Below are 16,171 nucleotides of genomic sequence, written 5' to 3'. Positions count from 1 at the left end.
TCTCAGAATGAAATACAGATGTTACAGTATAAGTGTGTTTTTTACAACTAGCTCCAGGGCTCTATTTATAGCTCAATGGTCAAAGTGACTGCTTTGCTGACATGACATTTTGGGGCACCTCGAACAGTTGGAGGCACCTCTAAGTGGATAAAATTTTATCCATGTAACATTCAAAAAACTAATCTGGCAACATCGGAGGCTCCTCAATTCATCGGAGGTGCCTCAATTCATCGGAGGTGCCTCGAATGTTGCTAACATAGTTTCTTGCTTCTTATCTGTGTCGTAATGGTTCTAAACATCGGAAGTGCCTCCAGTTAATCTAAGGTGCCTTAGCTATTGTTCATCCGAGGCACCTCTAGTCAATTGAGGCGCCTCAAGTTACTTCTGCAACAACTGCTCTATTGGGGCATCCGAGGCACCTCAAGCCAATTGAGGCACCTCGGGTCTTCATGGTCAACACCCGAGTTGATCATTTTCGGCCCCCGCTCGCTTGGGCGATCTGAGGTTGTCTGAAGTTGAGTTTATCTGAATCCAACTCTGACATTCTTCTCGAGCATGTTTCTTCCCCGACTTCTCGTCCATCGGATAGACCGTGTGCATTCTCGCTCCACCAGTGTATACTTCCACAACTTTTCGTCCCTCAGATGTACCGAGCCTATCGACTCCCTTCCCGTGTCATCCTTCTCATTCACTATGTCCTCCATTCGACTTCTTGTGCTCCTAAGTTCTTACACACTCAAACATAAGACATCACATATATATGACCTAACTTAATTCTATTGATCACATCAAACTAACTTAGGATACTTACAAAAATATCATCCATTTTACTCCGAAGCCTTGTTATCCCTCATTTGTTGAATAAAATTTTAGTAGATAATATATATACAAGCTCCATTATATTTATAATATCTTATGACTTACTTTGTAAAGTCTGAAAAAGGATATCTATGATTCTCATAATCTCTTTCATAAAATATAAGATGAATATCAAATCAAAAGAAGTCATTTCATCATATAGAAGTCATTTCATCATATATAAATGTTAATTGCATCCGTTAGTTGAGAATGAAGTTCATCCTCCGAAACCTTGAACAATATTATAGACAATGTGATATTATTGTTATTTAATCTTATTGGTATGATTATAAAAATAGTTAGATCTGGTTCATTTGCTCTCTTTGTAAATACTTATTAATCTTCCCCATAAGTATCAACTATTAAAATGATGTGAAACGGCCCACCCAATGCATATAGAGTTTGACCGTGGCATTCAACAGAATTACACCTAGAAGGGTCATGTCAATAAGATTAAAAAGAGTTATAAGTTTACGGAAACATCACCTTAGGCCGAGATAGAAAATAATAATAATTTTAGTTAATTTTATTGATTATTTATGAGATAATTGATTTAGTTTTATGGAAGTTTTTTTAAAGGTTATCAGGATAAATCTAGAAGTCCACGCGATGATCACCCTAGAAGTTCAACATCTTTTGATTGCACCCCATTTGAAAAAAAAATTTTACGTTACAACTGAGGATCGAATCGCTCTGAATAACAATCTACATATTATACCATAGTATCATAGTCCTGGGGCATATAAGGCCGAGATAGAGACAATGTCTGGAGTTGCTCTTGTTCCTTCTGATCAAGCATTGTACCGGAGAGTCCCTCAGTCCAGGCTAGATTGCACCACAAATTAATAACGAATCATGATTCAGATTGCAGATCAATACACAAAGAAAACAAATATATATCACAAATAATATTATTTTGAAGTAACTAGAGCAAACAAAAAAGAAGGAATTAATTTTCCATGAATGAAAAACACCAAATTTCATGAGAACCAGCTCCGCCTCAAATTCCTAAATGGATAAAAACGGAACTTGCAAAGGAAATAAGAAATGGGAGGAAAGTCATGGGAGAAAACAAAAGAAACCTCTTTGAGAAGATGCGAAGGTGATATTGCCGGCCTCACGCAGTTGCTGAACAATACTCCACGCCTCATTTATCCACCTACGGCAGACGCCGGCGTAGGCAAATAAGCTACAATGTCCTTCCTCTGCAACCACTACTCCCCGTCGGCATCCACCCGCTTCATGATCTCTCCCAAAAGCTCTGGCAATCAGGGACGGATCCTAAAATTAGACATAGAGTGAGCTTTCAATATGAAAGGAATGGACTACACTAAATAAAAAAAGCTTACGTAAATAATAAGAATTCAAAATAGTGAGGCAAAGAAGGCTCCCTTAGTCCTTTTTTCTTGAGGGCATCTCCAGTACAAGGTTTATAAGGGGTTTGTAAAATTAAAAAAAAATAATAAAAAGTTTTGAATCATTGTATATGTGAGATTTAAGGCTTATAGTTTAAGAATAGTAGTGAAAACTCAAACTTAATTTTTTGTCTCGAAATTGATGTAATATGTATGGACTATGGAGTCATACAACTCATGATATAAATTGAATTATAGAAATATTTATTTAGAACTCTATTCATTGGAGATGTTTTAATAAATTTTTATATTATTAATGTGTCATATTAAACTTATAAAAAAAAATTATTTAGAACTCTAACTATTAGAAAGCATGATATTTATTGCTTCTTTATTAAAAATAGAGGGGGTGCAATACCAAAAACAACAGTGAACAAGAACAACAACAAAATAGAGGGTGGCGCAAAGCGGAAAACAGGATTGAAGTAAAAGGATAAGTATTTAGCAAACTTACAATACAGACACTTCTTACTTCTGGAGCTTGCCTAAGTTAGGCTTGAATATCTTGCAGAGGCTCCTCAACTCATCTTTTATAGATGCAAGGAGAAAGCCTCGGATGCACAGTGGGCCCTATCGGCAGGATTTCGCTTTATCTGCTAAGATCGAGTATGAGGTGACTTTATTAAAGAAGGATATTATTCCTTATGTGACATGACTAAAGAAGGATTTGATTCCTTCTCTTTATAGCACACTCAATTATTGACATGACTTAAAGAAGGATTTGATTCCTTCTTTTTACAAAGCACACAACACACTTATCAATTAACATGACTTAAAGAAGGAATCAGGATTTGATTCCTTCTTTTTACAAAGCACACAACACACTTATATTTTGAAATTAGACATGCGTCGGGCGGCATCACTTAGTAGATACGCTACCTGTTCCAGCTGTTGATCAATTTGCTTTGCTATTGGTAACCAATCATGCCACCAGTTATCCTTTGTACTAAGGGACTGACACTCTTTTACTTTAAGCATATGCACTATACGTAGGTGTTGGAGTGCATTTTGTGCTTGTACTGCCAATTGCTGTTGTATTTGGTGAAGTTTTTCTCATCGTTTGTTATCAACCTCCGGGCTGATAGGGTATGACTTTGACTTGAGGTTCTGCTGGTACTGCTCAACCAATGAGAGAGGCTGTTGAGTGCCTCCAAAAGACTCTCCTTTGCCTTTGGTGTTGGCATTTGTTAGACTTCCTGTAGAGCCTGAGGAATTAACCCCAGTCCATTGAGAATTACTTCCGGCCATTCTGAAATAATAAGGCAAGTGATTAGGCGGGATAATGAATCGCAAGTAAATTATCTTTGCCGTCGATATGTTCAAACTTAATAGGAATACCAGTGCCGGTTATATAATCAGTAAATGCCAACCATCAAATCCTTGAGGGTTTATTTGTTGTTGTTTTGCCGAAGAAGCTAATAATAGCTTGACAGTCAGTTCTGATAATTAACTCCTTCTTATCAAGATAATAAATCTTCAAAGCTTCCAGCATGTTCATCACAGCATAAATTTCAGCATCTATAGTGGATTTTAGTGGTGCAAACTTTCCACTAGCATAAGCACATACCTTTAATTTTCTAGGGATCGGGGGTCAAACTTACAATGTTTCCATTTACAAACTCCGCCCTAGCCATCTGAGAAACCATCAGTTTCAAGGACAATAAAACTCTCTTCAGGGGGTATTTCCAGATTGGGAAGGTTTAGAACTGTGTTCTTGATTTGTTTGACGAGAGACCAATCCTGGGAGTTCATATGCTTATCACCAGTTGAGCTTATTTTTGCATATAAGGGGCTAAGTAATTTATCCAGATTAGGAATATAATTCCTCGCATAGTTAAGAATACCTAGCCATGAGTGCATCCCTTTCTTTGTCATATGATCTTCCTCTTGAAATTCAGTAATTTTGGTGATGATATGAGGCTGAAGTTTGATTTGTCGATTGCCCAGTACACCGCCTAAAAACTCAATCTCTGGAACTGCAATCTTTAACTTGGTCGGGCTCAGTATCAGCTCATTTTCTTGACAAATAGTAAGCATAATTTTTAAATGCTTTGCATGCTCCTGCTTTGATTTTGAGAAAACCAATATGTCGTCTATATATACAGCAATGAAGTCTTCTGTACCCTTAAAACATGCATCCATTTTTCTTTGAAAAATTACGGGTGCATTTTTAAGATCGAAAGGCATAACGAGTCATTCATAAAGCTCATTCGGCACCCAAAAGGTTGTCCATTCTATGGACTCAGGGTGCATTGCTACCTAGTGAAAATCACTCTTTAAATCAAAATTTGAATATAATGAGCTTGTACTAACCTTTTGTAGTATCGTATTAATCCCTGGGAGACTATACTAGTCTTTATTTGTCAGGTCATTAAGCCGCTTGTAATTAAAGATCATTCTCTCTTTGCCTTTCCTTTCTTTGCCCGTGATAGGGTCAATAGTCGTACCAGAATTAACAATGATTGCTGTAGTACGATGTCGGCTCTTGCTGGGTCGTATAACTTTGAGCTTAAGTAATGCATCCACATGTTTAGTGAAGGCTGATTTCTGCATTGGAGTTAGATGCTTAATAGGCTGGTCTTCAATTATGAAATTTGGATGTTTAATATCCAAATAGCACAAGATTTTGTTTTTAGCCCAATGTTGTAATGGGTTTTCTCCAATATAGCCTTGTTGCTCTAATTCTTTCAATAAAGGCCCAAATTGTTCAGAAAAGGCCTGTGAAGACTAACCAATAGAATAGAATACCACTTCTTTTATCTGTATATATTCTTCTTCTTCGAGATCAAGCTCTTGGATTGCTGCCTGTGTATTTACTGCAGGAAGAGTGTTTACCACGGTCAAATTTTTGTAAAAAGTAACAATGTTACCTTCAATACGTACTCCTCCAATTATAGTTCGAATAAAGTTGCAACCCATAATCATCTGAATTTTGTCTCCCAAGATCATAGGGAAACTGTAAGTGTATGGTATTCTGAATTATTATCACCAATTGTCATCTTTCCTGATTTCAATTTTTACCTTGCTGTTTGCTGCAAATTAATGCCAGAGAAGTGTACTAGAAAAGAATTTTCTTCTAGTGCCTTGCTTGGTACTGAATTTTGATCTATGCAGCAGGTAGTAACTCCAGTATCTAAAATTGCTGTTAACATAAATTTTGGGATACCTGGAATATCAATTTCCACCTGAAGATTATATAACAAATTTTTGACAAGTCGGGGACTTGGATTGCCTTGCGCTAAAGAAACCCTTTCAGTTGTTTCTGTATAAAGTACATGAGCAAGTTGTGAAGAAGTGATCAATTCTTCATCCCCTTCGTCTTCAAGGTGTGTAGTAGCCAGAGTATCAAGATCACGTTGAAGATCTCGTTCAAGATTTAGTTCTTCATAAAGATTTTTGTAATAAGAAACTTCCTGTTTTAGCCTTTCTATCTTAGATTCACATCAGGAGATGTATTTCTGTTGTTCCTGTAACAATTTGTTAGGAAAGAAAGGAGTGGAAGAAGGGGGTAGTATTGATACCTTTTGCCCAAAATAATATGGGCCGCATAAATTGCATGCGGTTATTAAGCAGTTTGGGCAATGAATTCGTGCCCTCTTCTGTGTGTCTCTTTGGCACCCTGTGCATTTAATTGGTTGCGAGGGATAAGTGTCTCCATTGGCTATCCATTGATGGGCACATTCATACTGTTGATCTGTTACTTTAAGCTGTGGTCGATAACCACCATCTATTTATCCTAGCATAAAAATATTTTCAGAGAGTATTAACGTTTGTATTGACCTTTGTAAATCATTCGAGTTTTATTTGCTACCAAGTTGTTGAAAGCTTATCGATATCTCTTTTGAATACGTCCCGTTTCGTATCACCAGTTCTTTGCACTGACTCAAAACTCACTTGATTTGTTGTTGCAGATAAATTTGTTAATGGCTGAATATAAAATATAAAATTTAATGCTACTTTGAAAAGAATAAATTTGTTCATACTGGTAAAAAATAATCAAAACAGAAGATCTGGCGTAAAAGTGCTGAGTCTCGTAAATCAAATCATGTATAATCGTAATTATAATGCATCTCGTGATTGTGGAAGCATTGAAAACGATTGAAAAACATGAAAGAATGAAAAACTTCAAGAATGCATCAATCGAGATGTAAGGCTAGCTACTTCATTCAAATTTACAGGAGTGGTTGAATTGAGCACGCCCACAATCGTGTGTAAGCCTTTCAATGTAGGCACCGTGCAAATGGTGGCTTGCAACTTGATTAACGAAGCCCCCCGTTGTCTGAACTAATGTAGTTCTTCCACTTCGATCACAAGCGACAAAGAAAACGCCAGAACAAGGAAGTTCAGAAAGAATTAAGAAGATATGTTTTCTTTTTTGAAAAACAAAAAAAATGGTTCGAGAATGTTGCCAGTTATTGTGGGGATGGACGATGCAAGAGACATCCAAAGCAATGTTCAACTGGAGAAATGATATGGGCTCCATGCGGCAGACAGAGTTATCGCCATGGATCGAGAACCTGCTGCTTGACTCTTGGTTGGTAGGAGCCCCAAAGAGAGAATCACCAACCAAACTCGTTGGCTCTTTTCGTATCATCCTTCTCGTTGGCTCTTTAGCATTCTTTCCTTGGGTTTTGCTTTATCTTTCCTTTTTTACTTGGTTTTTTTAGCTTGGAGCAATTATTCTTGATGTGACCTTCTCGTTGAGATGGATCTAGGAATTCGAGTTGGAGGGATTGAAATTAATATAATAAATTATATATTATTATTAAAAATAAATGTATAATCAAAAAAAGTCATTACATTATTCTATTCAACAAAGTAGTGCCCTACAAGATTTTAAAACATAAAATATCTATAATAGAATATACATCTATATCCTTAACTAAATCTCATTCAATATAGAGTATCAAACAATATTTAAGAAATCCATCCTTCATTTTATTACAAAGTACTGTCTTTGTTGGGTTGCAATGGTTATAAATAAAGTCTCACATTGAAAATACATGGAAAGGATCATTGACTTATAAGGAAAAGATATCTCCTTGGTACGAGATATTTTGGGTAGAGTCCAAAAATAAAATCATGAGGGTTTAGACCCAAAGTAGACAATAAAATATCATTGTAGAGATATCTTAATTCTCTTTTTCCTAATAATTGGTATCAGAGTCTGGGCTACTAGAAGGACTAATCGCTAGAAGGACTAACCGTTGACTATACACAAGAGTCATGGTCCAATCGAGCCATATGGGTGATATTTTGACCTCTAATGAAGGAAGTGCGGGCTCCCATGTCTAGATCAAGATGACAAGACACCAGGTAGAGAAGTTCTAGTTGTAGTAGACAAGAAAGTCCTAGTAGGTTGGTTAGACCAAGGGGTAGGAAACTCCTAGTGGGTCAAGGATCAGATGACATCAAGCGAATAGGCTTAAGGGGGTGATCCTTCATTTGAGGGGGATTATTGGGTTGCAAAGGTTGCAAACAAAGTCCCACATTGAAAATATATGGAAATGATAATGGACTTATAAAAGAAAGATATCTCTATTGGTATGAGACTTTTTGAGTAGCGCCCAAAAATAAAATCATGAGGGCTTAAGCCCAAAGTAGACAATATCATATCATTATGGAAATATCTAAATTCTTTTAGTCCTAATAGTCTTTATGTTAGTTTTTGAAGGATATCCTAAGGCAATCAATCGCCTTATGATTTTTACTATTTATTTGATAAATATAAATTCACTATTTGGGTGCACATTCTTTATGTATTTAATTGGATCTTAAACTCATATACTGAATGTCCGTAATATGATTCATAGCATGAGAGAACTTATGATTAGATTACAACTTGTGAGTATCTTTACATGTGCAATTATGAATGTATTGGAATATTTCCTAGTCGATGAATTGATGAGTTTGGACATTATCAATTCTGATAGACTAGTATGGGTTATACTCCTTGATCTAACCAAGCAGTTGTTTCTCACTTGCTAGAGACATTGGGATGTCGAGAGTTAAACGTAGATACTAGTTATGGTAACTAGTTCATTGGAGTGACCTATTGTAAGACTCCATATGGTTCTCTACATATATATAGATATGTCAATGAAGTTCTTACTATAGCTCGAGTGCAAGTCTCCTTCGACTTGAGGTATACAAGTCACCTTGGTCATAGAGGCTTATACTTTGATATCTTAAGTAAGCATCTCTTTGGAGATGTGGACCCAGGATGATTGGTTATAAGTAGAAGTGCCCGAAGGTGTTTAGATAGCTCACAGAGGATTCATCGCTCTTTGCGATGAGACATATACCCTATAGTCATTCGTTATGATTATTACTCAAAGTCTTTAGCCAAAACATTACATGTTAAGAGTATGAGACTCTTATACACATGTTAGAGTAATTTAAATCCGTAGAACGAGGAAGTATTACTAGAGCTAGGTGTGACGTAGTCAGCCTAGTGGGGACTTACACATAGACCATATCCTGAACCAAGTGGGTATTGTTGGTGCAATATTCCCTAGGTCAAGGTTGACCTGGTTGACTGAGCTTGAATTGGTTCAAGCTCGAGTCTTGATGTTTGGATTTCGATGTTTGACAATACATAGAGACAACACATGGAGATTGTAGGTGTGATTGTTCATGTGGGGAGATTGTGAAGGAGAGTCAAGTAGGTCAAGGTTGACTGGATACTTGATTGGAAAATCCTGGTGAGTGAAGCCAGGTGAAAGTCCTGGTGAGTGAAGCCAGGTGAAAGACCTAGTGAGTGAAGATAGGCAGTATGGGAAATCCTGGTGAGTGAAGCTAGGTGAAAGACCTAGTGAGTGAAGCTAGGCAGAAGGGAAGTCCTGGTGAGTGAAGTCAGGTGAAAGACCTAGTGAGTGAAGCTAGGCAGAAGGGAAGTCCTGGTGAGTGAAGCCAGGTAAGACCTAGTGAGTGAAGCTAGGTAGAAGGGAAGTCCTGGTGAGTGAAGCCAGGCACAGGAAATCTAGATGGGTCAAAGTTGACCAGACATCTGGTGGAAGTCCAAGTGGGTCATGGATGACCGGACACTTGGCACGAGGAGAGAAGTCCAAGTGGGTCAAAGGAATTGACCAGACACTTGGTGAGGGAGTCCTGGCAGGTCAAGGGTGACTGGATGCTAGACATGATGTACCAATAGGTCATGGTTGACCGGATGTTGGTTTAGGGGGCTTTGGACTTGGTTTTAGGCAAAAACCTGGAGCTGGATTGATCAGTCGATCGATTGGCTCATGCCCAATCAATCGGCTGATCGATTGGGTGAGTCCCCGCGACAAGCCTCCTCCTAATCGATCAGTGGATCGATTGGGGAGAAGTGTCACGTGAACAGAAAGCCTCCCAATCGATCGGTCGATAGATTGTGAGCCTCCAATCGATCGGGCGATCGATTGTGAGCTGCGATTTTACACGATAAGCTCTGGATCGATCAATCGATCGATCCAAGCGATTCCCAGGAGCACAGAGGCACTCTGGATTGATTGGCCGATCGATCCAAAGCCTCTCCAATCGATTGGGAGCAATCCAATCAATTGAGATTTGACCGTTGGCACAGGATATAGCTATTGGCGAGCGTTTCCCACAGTAGAACTTCCTCGACTCTTCTCCACGCGACACTGCGATCCTCTCCTGCTCTCTTCGCCAGATCTTGAAGGTTCTTGGAGGCTAGTGCTAGTGCACGTCCAAGTCAAGAGGCGAGTTTCAACAAGAAGAAGAAGCTAGGGTTAGGGTTTTCTTGTGCATATCTTGTAAGCTTTTGCTTGTATTATATTTCCCTTCCCTTTCTTCTTGTACTGTGAGCTTGTAGGGCTTCTCCACCTTCGGTAGTTACCGAAAAGGAGTGTTTACATAGTAGAGGGTGCGTGAGTGTGTGGATCCTTGGATTAGTCACCTCTTCTTGAGGTGGATACCAAGTAAATCCCTAGTGTTAGTGTTGTTTCTTTGTATTCCCGCTGCATATTATTGAAGAAACAAGCAATGAAGAGCATGAGGAGCGGGATGAGCTATTCACCCCCTAGCTACATTTCGGTCCCAACAAGTGGTATCAAAGCGAGGCCGCTCTTCACCGGAATCATCACCGGAAGGGGCAACAAAGCTAGAAGGTGAAGAAGTTGAAGCAAATTCATCAAAGTCAGAGAATTCAAGAAGCTCAATTTCAAGATGGAATTCCGAGATGGACTCAGATTCGACACAAGGGTGCCTCCACCATTCACAATGATGAACTTCGATCTTTGGAGATCAAGGATCGAAAATTTCTTGATGGTGGAGATAGAGCAATGGTTTTCTCTTATGGAAGGCTTCGAAGCTCCAACAAGTTCAAAGGGCAAAATTCTCAAGAGAAGCAAGTGGAGCCAAGAACAAATTCAAAGGAGCGAGGTAAATGATAAAGTGACCAAGCTTTTGGTCAATCTATTGCCTAGCCATATTTTGGAGCAAATTGGAGAATTCAAGGATGCCAAGGAGCTTTGGAGCAAATGTGCAACGATTCATGAGATCCCCTCCACTGTACAAGATCAAGAAAAATCCAAAGAGGGTGACTCATTGGAGCAAGATCAAAAGGAAGAGGATTCCGAAGTTGAGAGATGCTCAACTTTCGAAGAAGAGGTCCAAGAAACTTCATCTTCAAAGGAATACAATGAAAAGGGCAAAGAGGGAGCATACTCTTTGTTCCATGTACAAGATGAAGATGATGAAACCTCCACCTCTAGGATTGAGGGGGAGCAATCTTCGTTGACACCGGATCAAGAAGAAGGAGAAGCTTCTACATCCGGGTCTAATGGAGAAGAAGACAATGCATCCTCCACAAGTCAAGTCAAATCTATTGGAGGAGCATCATTGTCGGATCAAGAGGAAGTTTCTACCTCCGGATCAAAAGGAAAAGATTTCATCCCTACACATGAAGGTATAAATGTTTCAATTAAAATTAAAAATCGTATTATATGTTTTGAGTGTAGGGAACATGGACACTACAAGAGCAAGTGCCCTAAATTGGCCAAGAAGAAGGGTCAAGTGGCACCAAAGGGTAAGGAGAAGCCCAAGGAGACCGCCCCCACAACAAAGAAGAACAAGGAGCACATTGTGTGTTTCTTATGCAACCAAAAGGGACATTATAGAAGTCAATGTCCTAAGGGAAAGAAGGCGGTCAAGCCTAAGGGAGGAAGCATTAGTAAAGGGGGAGCCTCCAAGGTAAAACGAAAGGTATCATTTATTAAGTCTACCCTTTTAAATAATGGTAAAAAGCATGCTAATTCAAATTTTTATCATTTTAATGCTATTTACCATAAAAATAGGGAGCATGATAGCATTAAAGAAAAATATATGGCTCTCCATGCTAAGACTACCACACCTAGGATTAGGAAGGTAGGTAAAATGTTAGGCAATAACACTAAGGACCATAGTTATAAGTCTAGAAATAAAAATGCTCAAGGATTTAAAGAAAAATCAAAATCTAGGGATTTATGGGAAGAAAATCAAGTCTTGAGGTCAAGGCTTGATAAAATGGAAAAGACCCAAAAAAGGATGGAAAGTATCCTAAAAGGGCAAAAAGAGCAAAACCTAAGTTTAACACTACAAGGGTCATCCACAGGCCATAGGGGTTTGGGATACAAACCTAAAATTAAAAAGGATGTGCCGTATTACCATATGGTTCCATATGATTATGGAACCAACCCTAGGTCAAATGGTCAAGTCAAAAATACTAGGGAGGTTATTCCTAAGAGTATTTTTGCAACAAACGTGACTAAGACTTCTAAGAAGTCCAAGAAAGTCACTAAGAAGATCACAAGGGAGGCAATCCCTAGAGTTGATCTAGGAAATGTGACTAAGGCTTCCAAGAAGTCTAACAAGGTCACTAGGAAGGTATCCAGGGAAGTTATCCCAAGTGAATACCTAGAGCATCCAAGGAGCACCAATAGGTTTTGGGTTCCTAGGAGCATTTTCTCTACTCCTTAGATGGGATAGAGAGTGTCAACTCCGATTAGAAGGGTAGTTAACCCAACTTTGATGAAGTTGACACTCGGAGAGCATTTTCAAGGTTATTATTAACCTTTGAAAATGAAATGGATAACTAAGTTACTCTTGGAAAGGGTAAGATGTGCCATAATGTGAGAAATTTGATTTTAAAATTAAATTGGTACATTTAGGAAAATCATAAGAACTACCAAGTTGGGATTGTAGTACATTCTTAGGAATTAAAGGCAACTTAAGCCTTAACTTAATTTGTTACTCTTTAAAAGAGTAATTGGTGTCAAAATTTGAGGAATATGCTTAATTTAAATTGGCACAAATTAGGAAAAGTAAAAGAAATGTCAAAATTGGGTTTTGGCATTTTCTTGGGACATTTGGGCAATATAGGGTTTAAACTTTAAGTTAGTTAAGGATTAAGGATACTTAGATAGATAATCTAGGTATTTCATTTATGCTAATTTACCATGCGTTGTTTGCCCATCATATGCCATGACATCATATTTTATATTCATGTTTTATTATGAAAAATATAAAAATATCATGTCATGTCATACATACTGTTGGTTCAATATTCCCCAGGTTAAGGTTGACCGTGTTGACTGAGCTTAAATTGAGTCAAGCTCGAGTCTTGATGTTGTGGTTTCGATATTTGACAATACATGTAGTCAATACATGAAGATTGCAGGTGCAATTGTTCATGTGTGAAGAAGAGTCAAGTAGGTCAAGATTGACTGGATACTTAACTGGAAAGTCCTGGTGAGTGAAGCCAGGTGAAAGTCCTAACTGGGAAGTTAGGCAGAAGGAAATCCTAGTGAGTGAAGCTAGGTGAAAGTCCTGGTGAGTGAAGCCAGGCAGATGGAAAGACCTAGTGAGTGAAGCTAGGCAGAAGGAAATCCTGGTGAGTGAAGCCAGGTGAAAGACCTAGTGAGTTAAGCTAGGCAGAAGGAAATCCTGGTGAGTGAAGTCAGGTGAAAGACCTGGTGAGTGAAGCCAGGTGAAAGACCTAGTGAGTGAAGCTAGGCAGAAGGAAATCCTGGTGAGTGAAGCCAGGTGAAAGACCTATTGAGTGAAGCTAGGCAGAAGAAAGTCCTGGTGAGTGAAGCCAGGCAAATGGAAAGTCCTAGTGAGTGAAGCTAGGCAGAAGGGAAGTCCTGGTGAGTGAAGCCAGGCGAGGAAATCTAGATGGATCAAGGCTGATCGGACATCTGGTGTTGGAAAAGTCCAAGTAGGTCAAAGGAATTGACTGGATACTTGGCACGAGTAGGAAAGTCCAAGTAGGTCAAAGGGATTGACCGGATACTTGGCACGAGGAGAAAAGTCCAAGTGGGACAAAGGGATTGACCGGACACTTGGTGAGGGTGTCCTAGCAGGTCAAGGGTGACCGGATGCTAGGCACAATGAACCAACAAGTCATGGTTGACCAGATGTTGGTTTAGGAGGCTTTAGACTTGATTTTAGGGAGAAATCATGAGCTGGATCGATCAGCCGATCGATTGGCTCATGCCCAATCGATCGGCCGATCGATTAGGCAAGTCTTCGGGACAAGCCTCCCCCCAATCGATCAGTGGATCGATTGGGACGAGTGTGCAATCGCACAGAACAGCGCTGGATCGATCGGTCGATCGATCCAGAGTCCCCAATCGATCAGTGGATCGATTGGTTGACCAGATGTTGGTTTAGGAGGATTTAGACTTGATTTTAGGGAGAAATCATGAGCTGGATCGATCAGCCGATCGATTGGCTCATGCCCAATCGATCGGCCGATCGATTTGGCAAGTCTTCGTGACAAGCCTCCTCTCAATCGATCAGTGGATCAATTGGGATGAGTGTGCGATCGCACAGAACAGCGCTGGATCGATCGGTTGATCGATCCAGAGTCCCCAATCGATCAGTGGATCGATTGGGAGCTGCGATTTCACACGATAAGCCCTGGATCGATCAGCCGATCGATCCAGGCAATTCCTGAGAGAAACAGGGGCGCTCTGGATCGATCAGCCGATCGATCCAAAGCCTCCCTGATCGATTGGGAGCAATCCAATCGATCGGGATCAGACCGTTGGCGCTGGATAAAGCCATTGGCGTGCGATTCCTTCGCCATTGCTTGCACTGTTCACTCCCGATCTTCACAGCAGCTCTCCACAAAGTTCAGATCGCCAGTTCTTGAAGGTTCTTGGAGGTTTTTCCAAGTCAAGAGGCGGATCTACAGCTGAAGAAGAAATCTAGGGTTAGGGTTTCTTGTGCAAACTTGTAAGCTTTTGCTTGTATTTTGTTCCCTTTCCCTTTCTTCTTGTAGTGTGAACTTATAGGGCTTCTCCGCCTTTGGTAGTTACCATAAAGGAGTGTTTTATTAGTGGAGGGTGCGTGAGTGTGTAGATCCTTGGACTAGTCACCTCTTCTTGAGGTGGATATCAAGTAAATCCTTTTGTTAGCGTTGTGTATTTTGTTTCTTTGTATTTTCCGTTGCATATCTTGAAGAAACAAGCAACGAAAAGCACGACGAGCGCACTAAGCTATTCACCCCCCTCTAGCTACATAATCGATCCTAACAAGTGGTATCAGAGCAAGGTTGCTCTTCACCGCACTACAACAAAAACCCTCATAGATATCGATTTTCCACCGGTGTCTATTACATTTTCGACCGATGTCTATGAAGGCGATGTAAAAGGTCTGCCATTTTAGACATCGAGTTAAAACCGGTGTAGTATCACTTAACAACACCAGTGTTCGAATAGGTTATTCACCGGTGTAGTATCACTTAACGACACCGTTTCATCAACGATGTAAAATCGATGTAATATTATATGTTAATAACACCAGTTTTGGCAGCGGTGGAAAACCGATGTAATCTCAATATTGTTTAACGACGCCGATTCAATTTTCGAAATAGTGAAAAACCAATATTATACAACATTTTAATAGTACAAAATTTAGTTAATATTATTATACATCGGTGTATCTAAACACACAAAGTAAATATCCATGTTACCAATACATAATATTATTCTTATAATATAAAAAGATAATAGATATTGTACATATCAAGTCCGTATCCACAAATTACACAAATATTCCTCTTACAACATCAAAAGATAATTAACTATGATGCCTAAATCGCATTGGCTGATGACAAATCACCAACAGGGGCTAAATCACCTTGAAAAATTATATCAAGCTTACAGTTGCAGGGAGCAGTGTTGCCATTTTCAGTCAACTTCTGTAAAAATCTTCTACCATTGTTGAATTTATGTTTGTAGCTGATGCCAAACGCATTTCATCAATTTCTATTGTAAGCAAGGCGTCGCATACAACCCGTCCAACTTGGAGAATTTTTGGGCAACCTGATAGGATGTAGCTGTAATGAGCAAAAAGATCAACAACGAAAGTTCAACTGCAATAGATAGGGCACTTACCTGCAACTGGGCATCAAGGATGTGGTTTCTTTGTGCTTATGTCGTGGATTACTGGTTCCTTCTCATAAATATGCTTGCAGTCCATCCTGCTTGATGAAGAACAACAGATAGAAAGAACACGGTTTATGACTTTAATAATAATAATAACATACCCTTTGCTTGGGAAATAAAAAAAAAAGTGAAACAGACTAGTCATAAGCTTCTTCATCACTTGATAAATAAATATACATTAAGCATTGTTCAAAAAACATGAACAATTGAATCAACAGAATCTGTTAAAAGGTTTTTTTGAGTTGTTAGAATGAAATATAAGTAGAAAGCTATGGAATGTTATCTACGACATTAACATATCTCACATTGCATTCTACAAATCACACAAATTCATAGTTCGCAACTAATCAAATAAGGACTCATGCCAAATTGAATATGGTTCAAGAAGGAACATGATTTCCAAGGAAACCAACATCTGCATTTTAAGAAAGAAGTTCACTTAAAATAGTTGTTTTTAGT

At 39.1% G+C, this 16,171-nt stretch overlaps 1 long non-coding RNA gene across 1 annotated transcript; it reads right to left on the bottom strand.

The window, feature by feature from the left end:
• Positions 1-1,468: 1,468 nt before the first annotated feature.
• Positions 1,469-2,775, bottom strand: LOC122014506. The gene is made up of 3 exons (XR_006120692.1): positions 2,728-2,775; positions 1,941-2,139; positions 1,469-1,683 (listed from the first exon to the last, which is right to left on the bottom strand). It is a non-coding gene; the product is annotated as an uncharacterized LOC122014506 (long non-coding RNA).
• Positions 2,776-16,171: the final 13,396 nt, after the last annotated feature.

Source organism: Zingiber officinale, chromosome 8B (assembly GCF_018446385.1).
Source record: "Zingiber officinale cultivar Zhangliang chromosome 8B, Zo_v1.1, whole genome shotgun sequence".
NCBI lineage: Eukaryota > Viridiplantae > Streptophyta > Magnoliopsida > Zingiberales > Zingiberaceae > Zingiber > Zingiber officinale.
Note: the sequence above shows the minus strand (reverse complement) of the source record. Positions and strands in the feature narration are given on the sequence as shown.